At 49.3% G+C, this 18415-nt stretch overlaps 1 protein-coding gene across 3 annotated transcripts in view; it reads right to left on the bottom strand.

The window, feature by feature from the left end:
- Positions 1-17667, bottom strand: part of Gaba-b-r2 (gamma-aminobutyric acid type B receptor subunit 2) — a 93768-nt gene extending 76101 nt beyond the window's left edge. The window contains exons 1-2 of one of the 3 annotated variants that reach the window (XM_076825392.1): positions 16870-17667; positions 5432-5537 (exon numbers count right to left, since the gene is read on the bottom strand). The gene's annotated coding sequence lies outside the window, so the exon portion shown is untranslated. The remainder of the gene's footprint in view (positions 1-5431; positions 5538-16869) is intronic. The other 2 variants (XM_076825390.1, XM_076825391.1) reach the window with 2 other exon arrangements.
- Between the last annotated feature and the right edge of the window lie 748 nt (positions 17668-18415).

The following is an 18415-nucleotide window of genomic DNA, read 5'->3' as shown; positions in this document are numbered from 1 at the left end:
GTCGGTTATGCTGCCCCCGTTCGCGCTCCCGTCCGCGCCGCGCCAGTGACGTCGACAACGGTTGATAGTGAGTACGGTGGCGTGTTCCCTTCGGTTCATCGCTTGATCGATGGACTTTACTTTCAAGCCGAGAAGGTCGTTCGCTTTCACCTTATGGGGCAAACTACCGCGGAACACGAAGAAACATCGAAAGTGCCGGGCCGGTTTAGGCTCGCGTGCCGATAACGTCGACGCCGCCCGACGCCGACGCCGACGCTGACGCGACACCGCCGTCACCACTCCACGGCTCGTAAACTATGCTAATGAAAAATTACGAGCAATTTGCTTAGAACCTCCACTCGGCGATTTTCGCTCGCCAACCTTTCGCTGTTTTTAATACTCGCTTTAATCGAACGACTGTTAGGTACATGGCGCGGCAGATCCGCGGGGATGCGCGTGGTCGGTTGAGATTGGTTGATCGACGTTTCAGATGAGTCGAGGGAAACTGGATCAGGTTGCTCGGGGGTTAGGCGCTCCACTTTTCGAGTGCGAGAACGGCGACGGAAGAACTGGCGAGAGCAGTTGTTTTCCGTTAAAAATGCGACCACTCGGCTGGCATTGTGTAGCCCGCGGGGAGAGACTGAATTGCGACATTCCAGAGAAACATCGAAAACGTTTAAGCGTTTACCGTTAACGCGATTCAAGATTCTGAAAAACCTGCTTTCGCTTTTAAAGAATTCCACGAGCCAGCCTAATTAGAATGCTCTACTGCTCGGAAGCCGTTTGCATTTCAGCCTTGCTTTTTTTCTTGTTCTGGATGTGCGCGATGCGAGGCGCAAGTGTCGCCGCGTGCAAGGTTCGCTTCGATAGGAAAACTGAACGTCCGCGTCCGTTAAAATTTGCAGCACGCGTGAAAGCAGGTCAAGGGGGAAAGACGATCGGTCGTTACTGAAAACAATCATTTCCATATTTCAAACGCTCGCCTGGCGTATCACGAGGTTCCTGCTACTGTAAGCTTTTCCAACAGGACGATTACCGCGTTGCAAGGGATTTTATGAGAGTGCCGGATCCAGTCAGGAAACGAACGTGCGTGCTTTCTTCGTAATGTGCAACGACCACGAGGATTACTATTCATTAGCCATTAGTTTTTATTTTGTAAGCCCGGGACATTGGAGGAAAGTTAGGGGCAAAGTTTCACCATATTATCCGGCTATCTCGAATGTCTTAAGCTCGGGGGAATAATTCGTACAGTCCTCTGATGCCAGCAGCCAACTTTCAGTTTCCCACCGTCATCGAGCAAACTCTCCTAATCGCTCGAGGCAGCGCGAGATCGATGGTTCAAGTATCATGTAGAAATTCAGTCGCAACTTCAGTGGAACGCATCGATCATTAGGGCGGCCGCGTGCTCCGCGCTGCCGCAAACAAAAAAATTGATCACCCTGTTGCTGGATACTCGAACCTCTTCGTTACTTGAACCTTCGTCGCAAACATTTCGATAATATGATCTGAAACAATTTTTGCCCGGTTTAGCGTACGTGTACGGCGCGTTGACTGGATTATCTTCAGTGGTGCGAGTCAACCATTAGTCCGACGCGCCGCGCAACTATCTGCCGTGCAACAACAAGGCTTGAATATTAAATGTGAATTGTACCTACGCATAACGAGCTCGGTCCGCCGTTGTGCATCGCACTATTTTCGTACGTTTTCCCCGGAGATGCGAATCGGTTTGCACGAGAGTAAGCAAATAAGAGTAATTACACGCCTGTAATTACTGTCCCCTCTGATCGTTTAGGGAGAGCAGCCGGAAAACTGTCCAAGAGGGATGATAAATTTTCCACCGTGCTTGTTAACTTCTTTCCCCGGTGAAAGCCTCCGAGGACGAGACCGAGCATTGTCCTCGCAGAACGTAATAGGTACGTTGCCAATTCGTTAACGACGTTCCCTATTTAGAAAGTTTATCCTGATCTCGTTGAAGCCGAGCCAAATAAATGTATACAGCTTGTACTACACAGGCATTAAAAGCCTCCCCTGTAAAATGCAGCAACTGAAGCCGCTCGCCAAGCTAAGAAGCAAAGTTTGGTTTGCAACGCGATTTGCAGGTGGAAAAAGAGATGGCTGCACGGCAAAATCGTATAACTGGATAAACGTTTTTTTTTCAAATATTCATGAGCTCGGATTCGATTAGCAGGATGAAGTGGAACTTGTTTGAGCCGCATCGAAACAGTTTACGAATGCGCTTCTGCTCTTTGCGCTCGTGAAAATCGGTTATTTAAATGCCATTCCCATTCCTGGCATAGTTCAGCTTACCCAGCAGGCACATTTGTACACGTAATCAGCGGATCGCCGAAGCGGCTGTTCACGGCGCGTCTTGGCCGACTTCGAATGCGGCGGGGGGTCGCGTGTAAAACAGATTCAAGGTCCCCTCCGTTCTCGCCCCCGGAATATTCAAAAGGTGCGCGCCAAGTCGATTAACAGACAGTCGAGAATTAAAGTACCTTGAAGCGGTGGATCGGCGTCGGTGGATTCGCGTGCTAAATTCGAATGTTCTGCTACGTAAATGTTGACAGAGGGTGGTAACGTATTGTGCGGGCACACGCGAGCGAACGCTGGATGATCGATAATCAAGTGCACGAGAATACGCTATAGAGTATAGAGGAATATACATAATGCATACACACGTCTGTGGCGATGTTCATCGCGAAGGTCACGTTTATCGGAATACCGGCTGTTTATGCGAGGTTTTTACCACTGGAAAAATAGAGCGCGTGTCACCGCGTCGCGCCGCGGCGGGACAGCTTTGTAACGCGATTTAATTACGATACATTTTTTTAGACCTTCGTTTCCATGGTTGGCCACCTGATTTAAATATCAAACACGGCAGCGCCAGCGTTTCATTAAATCTATTAACTCTCGCTTGTGGCAAGTAATGTGGGTCAGCGATTACGTAGTTGCCTGCCAACGCGTATCGATACCTAAGCATTCCTCCCCCGCAGCGCGTTTCTATTTCATTAATTAACGCAAAGCTCGACACAGCGATGCAGGCAGCTTCGCGAAATCAAAAGAAGCGGATGCGACCGAAATTACAGCTCGATTACAATACCATTATCCGCTAAGCAGTACGTACTCGGATTAATCGCCTCGGACTCTCCTTTTGTACCGCTAAGCCTGACCAGTTTTTGCGGAGGATAGTGGAGAGGCGCGAGTCGGCAGGTTGAGCGACAAGATAAGTAGCGAGGGTGTTTCGCTCGAGTCGCTAAAATCATCGCGCAACGCGAAATGGTTCCATTAGTAATGTACACGTGCGAGAGACGCTCCCCGAGTAAACAGCGTGTCATCGCGTAATATTTCCGAGACACTTGTTATGCGGTATGAATACTCCGAGGAAACTGGCGCGAGACACTCGCGCGAACATTGTAAATGAAGCGGAGACACCTAACGCTCCGCGAACTTTCGAGCCTGATGCATCGCGCTTCGAAACGAACGTCCCGCCTTTCACAGCCCATGCGCCAACAACTTTTTCATCCCCTGTTCAACAACGTTCAGCGCCACTGTCAATGTGTGTTTTTTCGGCGGCAAGAGGGAGAAATTGATCGCGCGGATTACGCGGCGGCAAGAAAATAACTCGCGCACGGGCAGCTTCTTGCTGTTCCTTTTTACAGTGACAGTGAAACCTGCGCCAAGAAGATAAGAAGGAGTCGCGAGGGAGCGAGCCACGCTGGGGAGGCAGGGATTCTTATCCCGTTGGAAGATACGTAATTTCGAGTAACGATAAGTTAAGACCGTTGGTAAACCGTGCGCAGGATTAAGGGGGAAACATGCTTGATAAAATCCGAGGAGAAGCTGGCCCGCGACGCGGCGCAGTAAACTCTGATTAGTCCAGCGTGCGGTTGTCTTATTGAAATGTTTCTAGGAGCAGTCACGCGCCGCGTAAGAAATTCAATTCGCAGAGTAGAGTAGGTATGTATTTCTTGTGATTAATAGACCGGTCGCGTCGGCTCGTAATGTCGCGCTCATAAATCTTTCGCGTCGCATTGCAAAGAGACTTTGAGAGTCCTGCAAAATCCTCGAAAGGGAAGGACGGGAACGGAGGGAACGGAGGAACCAGCAGGACGAGTTAACGGAGGGACCGGACCGTAACCCGACGGGGAATGTAGAATTCTTTACGGCGCGAGTTATACGGCGACGCGACGCGACGTGACGAACCTGGACACATAATGAAATACGAGAGCCCTTAAGGCTTTGGATTTGTTGGACGTGAAAACGACGCTGGATCGAAAAATTCCAACGGAATGAGATTGTCGGCGAGTCCAGCAAAGTATTGAATCTTCCAGCACGGAGGTCGGCTTACTCGAGTAGGCCACGTGGGAAACCGACAGAGCTCATCGTGTCACGTATCCCTGCCAGGGTAGTAACGTGCGCGTCGGTGCTAATATTAAAAGACACCGACCGACGCTACATCATCCCGATTTAACAGGCCGGATAACAACACGGCCAAAGACATCTAATCATCGAAGAAAACTAATCAAACCTCGTCTCTCCCTAATTCAATCGTGTTCCCCTTTATCCCTTTTCGTTAACAAAGAATCCTGGACTGTTCGGGCGCGAGAAATATCCACCCGCCCTTGTAAATAATGGTGTAATGTTTGCCGAGGTGCTCTCGAGAATTTTGCGCATAAAACACTTGGTTTTCCCCCGGGCACGAGCTTGCTTAAGGGGGGAGCCTGGTGTAGCGGATCGAAGATATCGATTTTTTTTTTTGCATAAATCAATAGTTGAACATCACGACAATATGTTCCCAAAGCCGCGAAACGAAATTCGAAAAATTAAAGAGGATATAGCCGGTTTTGCTACGGAGCGCCAGGCTGCCACAAAACTTTAAATGCGTTTTTCTCGAAACGACAGTTTTACACTTTGCGGGCAATATTACTCCAAAAATATTCAACCAATCGACTTGACCTTGTGCACGGATATTTGTGAACATTTTCTTCATAGTACTAAGTTATTAGTATAATGATATTGTTTAAATAAATAACTTTTTTTTAGACAATTAAGGCAAAATGTCGTTGGAAACAGTGAACTTTTTATTCAAGAGGCCGCCATTTGTTCATTTTGCATCTTTTAAGTTTCAAATTTCTTCATTCTGTGCGTACACTCATAAACTAAATGAAAATTGTTCGATTTTTGGTTTCAGACGAAACCAAAAGACGCTACGTTGCCCGCGGTGCAATAATTGCGTCGCCAACGGACTGGGCATAACTTTGTTATTTGCCGCTCTTTTTTAATAAAATTTTTTTGTTGTATACCTTAACCTGTTAATACAATATCCTGAAAGTTTCAGAAAGATCTATCAAATACTTTCTTGAAAAAAAATTCCCGAAAAATGCCTCGATTTTCATTTAGTTACACCAGGCTCCCCCCTCAAAGTTAAAGTTAAAGTAAAAAAGAAAGGAACCTATGGAACAGATGCCTCTCAGGCGGGTTTCATATTCTTTGGGCTGATCGAGTCTAGGTTGTTTCTCCAGGATGTGCAGCACGCCCCTGCGCAACTGCGCATCTGCCTGAAACGAAGATAAAAAGTTGTTAGGGCGCGTGAAGATGTTTCCTTACGTAGATTCGAGTTTAGCAATTGACTAGGACGAAAAGAGGATGGGATATTTGGCAGATCGTCCGCGGATCACCCGTATTTTCTTATTTACCCCGTCTAATCCATTTGATTGTCCAATAAAGCTGTTTTCCAAGCGCGCGTGCGGGGGGGGAATGCGGTCGAGAGCAAATAAAAGAAAGGACAGTCAGTGGGCGATCGCAATTTTACTCGAGCCGATAGCAAACAAACACGAAATATAACAAAGCTTCGTGCAATCAAATGCCTACGTACAGTCCTAGATTCTGCGAAGATCAATGCTCGAATGGAGCGGAGAGAATCATGTCTTGGAACGTTTCGAGCTATCCAAGTTACCGCGGGATGATCGTGAATTCTATTTGTCAGATTGCAAAATGTGTCTCCGTTCCAACGGTTCTGTCGAAGGAAACACTCGCGTCTTTGCACTTGAAATTGACTGGAGGGTATCAACGTTCCCATCGTTTAGCTCTCCTCGTCGTTGATAAAAGCTTCGTTTCGCTACGTAAGGATGACGTTCCGGTCAAGAGATGGAAGTTGGGTAATCGGATGATCCCTGATATCTCACCGTTCGAGCATGAATAGAGGCGCGTCGAATGGGCCGTGACACGGCAGGAAATCGTAATAATCGAAAGGTTACACGGTTAAGATATTAAACGATTCGCTCAAGTTCCGCGGTATGTGTGCGGGGTGCACTGTGCAGTATTGGGCGACATGCTCCCCAGGCGCATTCGGGGGATGATTAACGATACCCACACTCTCGCCGTGTCTCGTCTCATCGATGCTCCGTCATTTCTATCGAGTGCAACGCGAATCGGCTGACTGGGCGACCATGTTTTTTTCATATTCATCTGAATATTGCGCGCGGCCCGCGTGCTCGAATAACTCGAAGAACGCGGTGACAACGGCAGTTAGTGTACTTGTCAAGCTTTGTCGCTGGGCGTGCTGCATCGTGAATAAACGAGGCTGTGTCGTCGCATCCCCCAACGCTTTTGTAAAGTAGAATCAGAATCGCCTATCACCTCCGCCGTAATAACGAGCCGCATTCGTCCGCGGAGGGAAGTTTAAACGGCGCGCGGCGACCCACGATAACCGAGAGCAGTTACACACGTTCCACATCTACGATCTAATATTTTAGTTGCGCTTCAGAAGCGAGGTCCGCCTTGAAATCCTACAAAAACAACGTCAGTGGGAGTGCCCTCGCCTTGCCGTCTCTTAATGACGTGTGCACTCGGCTTAATTATCGGTAAGAGGAGTTATTAAACCGAGCGAAATTTCAGGGAAGGACCCCGTGCTACTTCCTCGAGAGCTTCGCAATCTCCAAGACAGAAGCGGAGATTCGATTATCCGGGTTAATCGGAACTATGGCGATCAGCTCGAGACTAGAGAGAGAGATAGATAGATAGAGAGGGGGGGAGCGTGCGAAAAATTGAGATCTAGGTTAAAAATAATTTTATTCATAGACTCGGGCGGATTAAGGGCTCTAATACAACATCCTCGAGTAAGAGCTTGAACGGGGGAACAATGGTAGTTAAGCTCGTCGCAAAGGCTGGTTCCTCGGCGATTTGAAAAATTCTGGAGCGAAGCAACACTCGTCGCGTTTGTTCCGTAGGAATCGCTAAAATATGCAGACTGGCGTTGGGAAAAAAAGGAATCGCCTTCTGTGCCGTTCGCACTACGAATCTAAATTGCCGGCAGCCGTGCTATTGTGAACTGGCCAAACGCGCGCCGGCCGTGCTAATATTTCACCGGAACGTTTCGATTTGAAAACGCATCGAAAATATCGCCGCTGGCCGTTTCGCGAGCGAAAGATATGTCCGTTCGCGATTGGCACGCGGCACGTGCCTCCCCCGTTGCCTACCCCCTTTCCCGCGGATACACCATTCGCAACGAGCGTAATTTTCTTGATTTGTTGCTCTTCAACTGCACCGCGGACAGATTCACTGTTCGCTCTAGTCGTCGCTGCTCTCGGCAGTCGGCACAGCTGCTGGTGGGCGCGAGGGATCTCCTGCTGCAGAACAGTTTCCCGCTAATATTATCTTGAAATTTCGGGTGCGGGATTTGCTCGGCTCGTAATGAACGTTCCTCAAGCACGCTCTGTGCCGAGAAATCTGAGAGCTCGGTAACATTGACGCCGCGAAATGTGATTCTCCCTAAAATTAGGGGCGTTGAAATAGGGTAAGCAAGAGTTCGAGCGAGCGGAGAGTCGTCCAGCTGCAAAATAACAGTTGGACGTCGCGGGGATTCGCGCGGATATGAAATGCAGCGGCAGGGGATGCGAAGTTCGGCATATGTAGGTATGTACGTGGCGACTGGACGATCGGTTCGTGCTTTCCAGGTCCAGTTTAACTGCACAATAGGTGCTCCAATTGAATTGCTACGTTTTACGAATCCGGTTGTATATACAGTCCAAAAGGACACTACCCGGAACTTGAAGAGTTCCTGAAACGTTCAAATGCCACCCTCTCACTTTTCATTTAATTGCCACTAGGGCACTCGATGAATTTTAATACCCGTGAAACACTCTCGCAACCAAAGCATCGTGCCTATTATATTATACGTAAATAGGCATTCATTTTTTTACACGGAAACGCGAATGCAATATTAACGCAGATCATTACTGGATGAAAAGTCGATACTGTAGGTGCATGTTGCGTCACAATGAAGTTGCGCAACAATTGTGCAACGCCTTTCGCGAAACCTTTGTGCGTTTCTGTGCAGGGTATAAATCAACTGTAGAAAGATTGAAACGTGAAATAATCCTGTTTATTAAAATTCCATTTCTAGACGGCTAACAGACTCTCGGATAAACCATCGATCTCGCATTTACGATGCCAATTGTCAGAGAGAAATTGCGTTATGAGTTGTTGATTACAAACATGAAATTATTATCAGAGAGTCGCCGGCGTCGCGCGCTAGGCTGCTCGCAAAGTTGCGTACGTGTTTCATACTTTTCTCGAGGGTCTAACAGATAGCGGGAGAACCCGCAAACGAACTAAACTGCGGGATCCGCAGCGGGAGGGTTAATTGAATTTTATCGTTTTAGGGCGAAACTATCTAGGTACTCGAGATAAGAGTTTTATCTAGAAATCAAGCAGCGAAGAAAACTTGGCCATTCTTGTACGTACGGTGAAAAGGTAACTGTGCGAAACGGCGTGCAAATATCTACTGTTTATAGTATAAAAACGTGCACCGAGATACTGGTGCGTGAAAAGCGGAAAAATGAGATGAGTTTTCCCTCCGTCTTATTCCCTGTTCATAGAGTGTTCGCTCATCAAATTAACCGTTTGTTTCACCGCCGCAGCGGAGGAGGAAAGAATGGTCGGCGAGGAAGGCGCACATCCGTGGTAATTCATAATAAGTTAGCAAACGGGGGTGGAACGAAGTACGAGGGCATCGCCCCTCTTTGGTACATAAGTATAGGTACGTATTCGCATTACGCTCCTCTCTATGGCTTTTATTCCACGTATTTCATTTTGTTGCTGAGGAAAACGCTCAAGTGTTTTCGCTACTTGTGCCGGTTTCGAAGTGGCGTTTCGCTTCTTTCGCTCCTTTCGCTTCCTTCGCTCCTTTTGCTCCCTTCGCCAGGCTCTCCGGGGATTACCTTGTGCTTTTTCGAAGGGCCACTTGCCGCCGAAACGCTTCATGTACAATTTACTTGATAATATTTGCCAAGAGCATTGTGTTCCTCCCCCTCGTTTCGCGTGCTTATCGCACGGGTTGTGCGCGACGGCCAAGCTAGCCCCGTTGCTCGGGACTGCTCGCGGCTGCTCCGCGCTCTTCATCCTGCGTTCGGAGTGTAATTCCATAATTTCGTAATTCCATAATTCCCGCGTTCTATGACGAAGAAATTGCGGATAAAAACGATACGCGGTGCTGAGCTGGCGTGTAACGACCTCCCAAGTTTCGCGGGGAATTAGAGAGGCTGGGGCTATCTTGGTTAGTCGGTGTCCGTGGTCGGATGTGTGTTTGTTGTCGGCACTTGGACGGAGAGGATGAAACGTCCGTGCCTTTCCATCCTTTGCAGTTGAACAAGAAAGGGAGTAAACTCGTCAGAAGTTTCACCCTAGTTTGTCCGTCTCAAGATTTGTTGCAATCTTTCCTGTCTCTCTGCCTCCTTCGTTTCACCTCTCTCGCAATTTACCCTCTTCCTTCCTTCGCCTGTCCGCCTCCTCACCCTTCTCCCATTGTCCGAGCGGATCGACGAGGGTTTTACCAGAGGGAAAAGTCCCGCCTTTACCGGATTCCTCGCGGCTCGCCACATTCACCACAAAGAATACGCGGCTACGGTTCCGGCACGAGCACTTGTCGAACAAGAACCTCTATATCACTTCTCGTAGATAGGTTATAGCCGATCTTGCGATCTTACGAGTACTCCGAACCTCTTTACGAGAAACGCCAAGTGACACCGAGAGAACTCGACATTACGGTCGACCCTCGCTTCGCCCCATCGTGCATCAGCCGACGAAGGAGCGTTGGACGGCCACGCTTTTAACGAAATTCCGATTCCCCGCGATCCCGGATACGGAACGAGAGATGAGCGACGGGAAGGAAAGTGAAGACAAACGTTCAATCTGCGCGATACGGTCCTACGATTATGCAACACGGTAAACGCAAGAGGAAATTATAGGAGAGGCAGCCCCAGTGGTTGGCGCGAGCCCACTTTATCCCTCTTGCAAAGTGCAAGACCTCTTGCTGCTTCCTACGCTGGACCGTGCGTAATTCAAATGAGCGAAACGTCTAGCTTCAAAGGAACGCGTTAGAATAATGCCCCGTGGACACTGGTCTTGGGCGACTGACGTACAATTTCGCGGCGAAGCGCATGTATGCGGGTAGTTGTTCCAAATCGTCCACACAGTATTACGCTGGAATTCTGTCGGCGCGGCGTGTGACTCGCCTTGTGTGCCTGGCACTTGAACTTTCAGCAGCGGCTTCAGAAAACGGCTATACGTGCCTATTCCTTCCCGACGCGAGCAACCGAAGCTTAATTAGCTATGTGTATTAAATACCACTGTTGTGGCAGTCTAATTAATGCGTCGGGTCGGGCCAGGTATTCTCCTCGCGAGTCCGGTTAATTAGTTGGACCGTACTTTAAGACTCGGATCTTGGCGGCATTCAGAGCGAGCCCATTCCGAGGGCAGGAGTCGTGGCGAGCGAACTAGATTCAACGGACTTTTCAGCTTCGGCCACTCTGTAATTCGTCTGTGCCCGTGAAGAGGCTTCAGCCAGGCTCGATTATCGTGGGCGGATCCAGGGAGAATCATCGATTCGGTTATTTAGCAGCGGGCTTCGATTCTGCGAGCAATACGGGTTTCGGTTTCGCCGACGTGCATCGGGATAATAAAAGTTGCCAGGTCAAACGCTAACGCTTCCTGCGGTGCCCCGTAATACTCTTACGGGTCCAGCCACACTCGGGCGGACCCCAACTTCCCGCGGCTCTCGCAGACGCGAGTCTGTGGCTTCGCCCAGCTAATGCCGGCGAAAAATTTCGAAAATTCTCAAGTCTTCGCAGCTATTCGCGAGCTGCGATGCCTGGCCGCGGTGGAATTGGATATTTATTAGTTTTGCCGTTAACTATTTCACACAAATCCACGACTGCTCGTAGCGGATTCGTCGTTAAGCATTGTTTCGGAGCAGATTCAAACTCGCTGGTCCCCTGTGCTCGAAATTTGTTCGCGACGCAACTCGGCGCAAACTGTGGAACAATAGCTGTTCGCTTCGATATTTTTCCCGTTACGACGCGAACTCGTTATTCGATCACAGCTCTCTTGACGCTATTGTATCGGCTCGCGGCTTCAAAGTCGTTCTTCGATCGTTCAAAATGTTTGCTATCTTTCACCGGCGACGGGGGTGCGGAGCATGCGCGAACAGAATTTCCGGATTGCTGCGCGGAGAGACGCTTCCAGCCAACAATTACTTTGTGCCGCTAAAATTTCAGGCCATCCCATAGGTTACTCGGTTTAATTACGCGAGCTAATAAACTCGATCCTCCGCGGCAATTCCGTGCAAATACGTGGCGCAGAAATTTTGGCGAGTTACGGGGGACACGCTGCGGGACACCAGCAGCGAGATCCGTCGAAAACTAGCCGACAGAGATTATGTTTAAGGCGACGGTCGACACTCGATTAAGCCGCGTGTATCGCTGGGTAACGGCGGGGAACGTTTCGCGAGCCAATAATCCAGAGGCTGCAAGTGGTCGTTGAGGATCCCTAAAACCTATAAAGCTGGCACTGCGAATTTCATTAGCCGATAAAGCCGGTGTAAAAATTTGCTTTAACGCGGAATCGAATTCTAACAGGGTTGAACAGGACGGGGGGGGGGGGACGACCCTCTTCTCCGAGGGAAGACCGGCTTTAAGCGTCGGTAACATTTAAGGACACGACGTATGAACGGTACGTGGCCCTCGTATGCCTCGTGCACATAGCGCACAGTGCACAACGGGACCAGTATCGACATGCGACCGAGTGTTCCTACCTTCGAGGAGAAAATGCTTCGAGGAAACGCTCGAGAGCACCAACACCAACTTCGCCATTAACGCTCTTTGTCAGGACCGCTACACCATCCACCCTCGCTCGACCTCTTTCCACGTTTCCATTGCATCCAGCAAACCGTCTGACGGAATTCAGAGGAATTCCAATGCGCCCGGACGGACGGGCGGACGGGTACAGATCGCGTCAGTTAATTTTCATTTACTTGGGAAAAATATGCGCGATGAGCAACGGCTTTCATCCTCCCCGGCCTGCGCTATCGAGCCCAACTTGCATGAAATACCATCCACAGAAACAACAAGCTCGTAGGTATAGCTTATGTTGCTCTGGAGTTTGTAAAAAAAAAAAGTTCCATCATTCGTCCATGGCCAGGCGAATATAATTTCTACGCCGAGAATCGATAAACACGCGCACCGTACGAACCGAAAACGAGCCAGGTACAATGAAGATAAATAATTTACTTTGGCACCAGGATAAATGAAACTGATGAGCCTTTCCAATCAGCAAATGAAACGCGTTTGCTATACATATAACGCAGTCTCCGTGTTTAGCTTGCCTGCCAGTCAATGTTCGCTTTAATCGATCGAAACTAATTGTCAAATGATGATCAGGTATTCAACGGGCGCGTTTCGTTTCATCCCCCGACAAAGACTATCGATTTGATCCGTAGCGGAATGTAAAATATTCCATCGGCCCTGCGCGGCTGCGGAGCGTTCGCATAAAAATATGCAAATAACAGGTGTCAGGGCTAGTTAAACATCTACGTACGTGTACCCACAAGATCGGGACACGGAATAGACGGGATAGGCGGAATACGCGGAGCGCCCCCCTCCCCGGAATCCGAGATGGAAAATTGGAAGGTACGCGCTGTCAACTTGACATCGAGGCGATGATATGCAAATAAAAAGCTCCGAGCAAACTGTTTGCTCGCGGCTTCCATTCAGCCAGGACGACAGATGACGTTACGCTTCAGCACGCAGGTATCAAATATCGCGACACTCCTTTCGCGGAAAGGTCACCAGCTCTCAAGGGACCGGCACTGGCAGAACATATTTCTCTCGCGTAAACGTACCTGCGTAGTTTGTTTTTGCATCAGCGAGAGCCGTAGTAAACGTCAGAGTGATTTCGGTGAGCATTGCCGAGCCTGGCGTCATTGCGCGTTTCCAAATTAAATTGCAAATCAATGATCGAGAAGGGGATCCGACAGAAGGCGGGGGCGTTGCGGCGGAAAACGAAAGTACGGGAATAAATTTCTGAAATTGAAGGAATAAGGGCACGAGAGGAGGCGGTGGGGGCGGGGGAGAAGGAGGAAGAGGCGAAGCGGCGTCAATACGCCGGACCGGGCCGCGCCGGGCCGGGCCGGGCCGGGACGGGCGACGGCGACCCGAATTCCCGCGAGAAACAGCAGAATCAAAAAAGCAAAGAGTCATTGCAAATCAAGGAACCGAGGGAGCTCGCAGCCGCGGCTACGCGAGACCGCAGAACCGCTCCTCTCTATTGTTCACGCTCCAACAATGCTGTCTTTGTCGCGATGTGATTAAACCCTGAATAAATTTTCTATTACGTTGCTCTACACCGAGCTTTCCCTCGTTTTCGAATGGTCGTTTGCCCTGCCTCGTTCGTACCTACTTGCTCGGTGGCGCTTTCGATTTTCTCCCTGCAAGTACCAACCCAAGGCGAGCGCAACCACCTTTCACACCCCGAGGTCGTCCCTCGCGTTTACCTAAGACTTTCGTTGCTCGTATTTCCCGCCGGAACCCCGGGCCATTTTAAACGAGTCGCTATCAATAATTTAGAAACGATTCAATTACTAGTATCGAGCTTGAACGCGAGCATTCGGGCGAAGCCAGCAACGAAACGAATAGAAGCGAGACGGTGGAAACACGAGGATGGATATTATACAAATATACATTATACAGTGCCAGCCGCGTTGTGCTCGCGCTCGCAATTTCTGCTTCAAGTATCGAATCGCTCACTAATTACTGTTAATTGAAAGGGTAACAGATTTCATGCTTGCGCAACTATGCACAACGCGGGAGCACAATGTTAATTGTAGGTACTCTTGCAAATTGCCGGGATGAACTTTCAATAAAATCCCGCTAAATCTTTCGGCAGGCGTTTGCCCGATTACGACGAGCGCAATCGAGATGCGCTTAATCCGGATGAAAAAAAAAAGGTCAAGATTCGACAGAATATACCTCCGCTTTGCAACGCAAGGCTGATAACACAGCCTCCCGCGATAATGAATGAACATTTCTCTGCTTTTTTGGTCAACCGTAACCGCTCCGACTCTTTCAACGCGCCACGCTGAAGCAAAGGAAAAAGCCGACGGCTATTGATTTTTATAAAATTAGAGACTGTTTTAAACGCTGGACCAATGGGAATACTCATCTGGGCGACCGCGGATAAGGTAGCGCAATCGTTGCTTCGCGTTGCTGTTATTCGATTATTCTCCCGCTATAATTCGGCTGTTAATACATCATTATCTGCCCTATCGAAACTAATTTCCTAATCCTGATTCTAATCTCGAAATAATTGCAGCGTTGCAACGGAGAGTCGGCTTACAGTCGGCAGAAGGAACGATGGAATAATAATGTAGAACACATGTACACGTGTATCTGAAATCCGGCAAGGAAAATTTCAATTCGAGAATTATGCAATGGGTGCCGAAGGGGCTCTCGTTAAAATGCGAATCTTGAAAGGGCGTAAAGTAGATCCCCCTCGAAATTTTCCGCGTACGTTTGAGATTGCTGCCACGAGGCATCCGGTATTAATTCTTCCACGTAGGATATCTTACATACATATGTATGCCGGGAGGAATTCTGGATCCCGGGATCCTAAGATCCCAGGATCCCGTGTACCACGTATCCGTACATACTACATACCGCGCCCCGCCAGATAGATATGTATACCCTTTGACGAATGGAGTTAAATAAAAATTTGCAGGGAACAAAATATTTCGCATCGCGGGGAGAAAAAATGTCGGAGGGTAAGCGCGCCGTGCCGCGGCTGCGGGCCGCGATTACTATTAATTCGCCCGGAGGATGAGTCCGGCATAATGCAGCAACGAATGCGATGCATTCAACGAAGAGACGTCCGCCAAATACCCGGAGCAATTACAATTTGCCTGGAGGAGGAAGGTTTTCTAACTGCGCTCTGCAATGCGTGACCGAGCAGGGATCCCTGGTGTTGTTGCACAAATGAATCAAGCCGCGCTCTGCTGGCTTAATAGCAATTAATTATTGGACCTGCTTTACGGTTTCGGAGTGCACATCTCGAGCCATATCGCAACCGCGCTCCTCGTCTTCTTCCATTGCGGAGCTCTGTGACAAAACCACAGTAGGATGTAAAGGCATACTTAACAACCTCATCCACGTTTGGCGCCGTGAATAATAGAATCTGTGCTTTACAATGCGAAACAACGGTGCAACAGTACGTACCTACTTTTCGCTCACGAGAAGGAAAATAAAACCTTGAATCGAGGTTAGAGTCGAGGTCGAGATCGGTCGATTGATGACACACCGTTATACCGCGCTCGCTAGCAGTGCACATTTCGTTTGTCCGCGTTAATTTGCTTTAACCTTCGTTCGGCAAGGAAAACAGCGCTGCTTCCGAAACAACGCCTACGCGGAGGCTTCCAGCGGAGACTGACGAAGAAAGCTGACCTCCAAGGATAAAGATTACGTCGGAACAGTGACCCTGTGGCGATTCGTGTTCGGGACTCGGTACAGCGTAATTCTTAGGGCGGAGAAGCGAGAAGGAAAACAGCCTGCGTGTGAATAGAAGGTAAACAAACCGAGCCTGCTGAGAGAGTAAAATTCACAGACACGCGAGGGTGTGTTTTAATTCGAATTTAAGCTCGCACGTGAACATACGATACTTTCTTTGCTCGGCTGGCGTGTCGAGAGTTGCCTCGATGTATAAAACAAAGATCTCCCTTATAAATTGCGAACTTTCGTTTCCCGGCATAAAATATTCACACGACGGGGTGTTCGAGGGAGAAATGTTTAACAATTCCGCCCGAGTAAGACAGAATTGTCGAGGGTACGGGTGGCGCACCTTCGTGCGCGTTTATTTATTCATTGATGCGCGTAGAAATGAAATAAACGCAAACACTACTGGCTATCTACGGCGAGAGACGAGGAGACGGGCGAGCGAAATTCATTCTCGTGTTTAGGAATAGTAAAGAGTATTCGTCAGCCGAAAGCTGACCCTTTTAATTCTGTTTGACGCCGGCGATGATATGGGCTGCCGAAATAGCTCGTGTAGCACTCCCTTAGCTTTCAAAGCACCGTGTTTTGCCTCGGTTAAATCTCGTCTCGAGTATGCCTAGCCGATATGGTCATCCAACAGTGTCAAAGACTGTCACAGGACGGAAAGGTATAGCAGAGATTTCTGTGTCGTACGTCGCTTCGCGTCCCTCGGTTCAATTAGATTGCACTATCAGTTGCTTCGGCTATGATACCCTTGCTTGTGCCGCATTCATTGCGTTTCAGCTACGAAGAAAGGTCAATAATTGACTTACTATTTCTCGTGGAAATTACGAAGCTAATTGGCATTCAAGGTGATCCCATTTGCTAAGTAAAATCAACTGTCCCATCTGTATGTACGTAATAAAGCGCTGGGACAGGCTGCATTTTACAGAGGGCAATTCTTTAGAAGAGAAAACCCCGAAACCCTGTCTCTCGAAGCTACCTTTTCTATAAGAACTACTAATCTATTGTTGGCTAACACAAAGCTTTCGTTGGAGGAATAAAAATGGAGATAGAGAAAGAACTCGCATACCTTACAGCATATAATCCTCTGCTCTTCGGATACCTTTATCTGCATTATCTCCCCGACTGATTTCTCGCGGTGTGAGCGTCAGATAAACTGGTTGCCACCCCCATCACGAGCCAGGTACCGTTCCTCGCGATATCATCCACAAAGAATACACCACACACTAGATTCCGCGAGAATCCTCTTCTCCCTCTTTCTGTTTCCGTCTGTTGCTGCTTAATTTACTATCGAATCCTCGAGGAATAGCGCCGCACCGTGTTCCTTTTCTTCCTATTTCTCCTCCACCTTCCACCACCTCCGCCACCTCCTCCTCCTCCTCTTCCAACAAGTTTGTGTTCACGAAGGGAAACTGCGCGAGGTCACCGAGAGAGTAGGGGGGGGGAAGAGGTTGGGAGGCTGAAAGAGGGGAGAACAGAGAGGCGAAGAGAAAAGAAGATGAAGGAGACGTGGGCGGAAGAAAGCGTGCGGTCGTGGCGGTCGAAAGCTGCGGAGAAAGAGCAAAAGACGGACCGGTCAGTGACGGCGGTCGATAGGTGGTGACTTTCCTCGTCGTCTGTTATGGCACGTTCACCAGGGTGCGACCGCGAAACAACTGGCGATCGAATGGCGAGGTGAAAAAAAAAATGAACGTCGCGGGAGGAGAAACGATACGCGGGTCGTGTCGGGTCGCGTCGCGACAAAGAATAGGAGCGATTGGCTAGGCGAGAAAGGCTTGCGGACCGCGGCGCGGCGTTCGAGATCCAAAGCGACCAGTCACGTTCGCCGGATACGACGCGAATGGAGGGTAGTTGTGCGCGGCAGCGCGCTCACGCGGTCATCCGGTAAACTGGCAGGCCACCCCAGAAACACCACCGAACTCCCATCGCCCCCACCCTACGCGACCTTTCGCATCTGCGCGTACCGACCCCGAACTCACTCCCGCTCGCAGCCCGATGCCACCGATCTGCTCTACTTCTCCCACCTCTCCTACCCAACTAGCGAGTAGCGATGGCCATTCGATATTCCCTGCGTTGCGAGTTCCGAGTTCTCAACCAACTTGCTCCCGCGATCTTACGAAATTTCTGTCGACGAAAATCCCCTCCGTATGGTACACTGCACTGATATCAGTGCACCATGCACGGCGTATCGTCGCAGTGTAATATTAGTTACGTCACGTTATCTAATCGTGAGTTGCGAGTGGATTCAAACTCGTTCGATGTCCACACTTCGCTTTACGTTTTTCTCCACGAAACACCAAAGTATAGCAAAATATTTCGAATGCATCGGTAACTACTTACGAGTCATCGTTCGTCCTCCGTTCCCACGCCCCGCCAACCTCTCAGCCTAGAATGATGGAAGCAAGCTCGATCGTATCTGCCATCGCCCCGCGTGCCGGCATTTCTTCCGAAAAGTCTTTCGTCGTTACTTCGCTCCTGATCCTTCGCTGGTTCCGTCATCCTTCGGGAAGAAGCTTGGCTTCGCCCAGCACTTTGAAAGTTCCCTAACGGATCTCTGTAGCGGACGCTTCGCAATGCTTCGTCACTCGCGGGTTCAACAATCCGATTCTTTCAAC

Source organism: Andrena cerasifolii, chromosome 13 (assembly GCF_050908995.1).
Source record: "Andrena cerasifolii isolate SP2316 chromosome 13, iyAndCera1_principal, whole genome shotgun sequence".
Classification (NCBI taxonomy): domain Eukaryota; kingdom Metazoa; phylum Arthropoda; class Insecta; order Hymenoptera; family Andrenidae; genus Andrena; species Andrena cerasifolii.
This window is presented reverse-complemented; position numbering and strand designations above follow the sequence as displayed.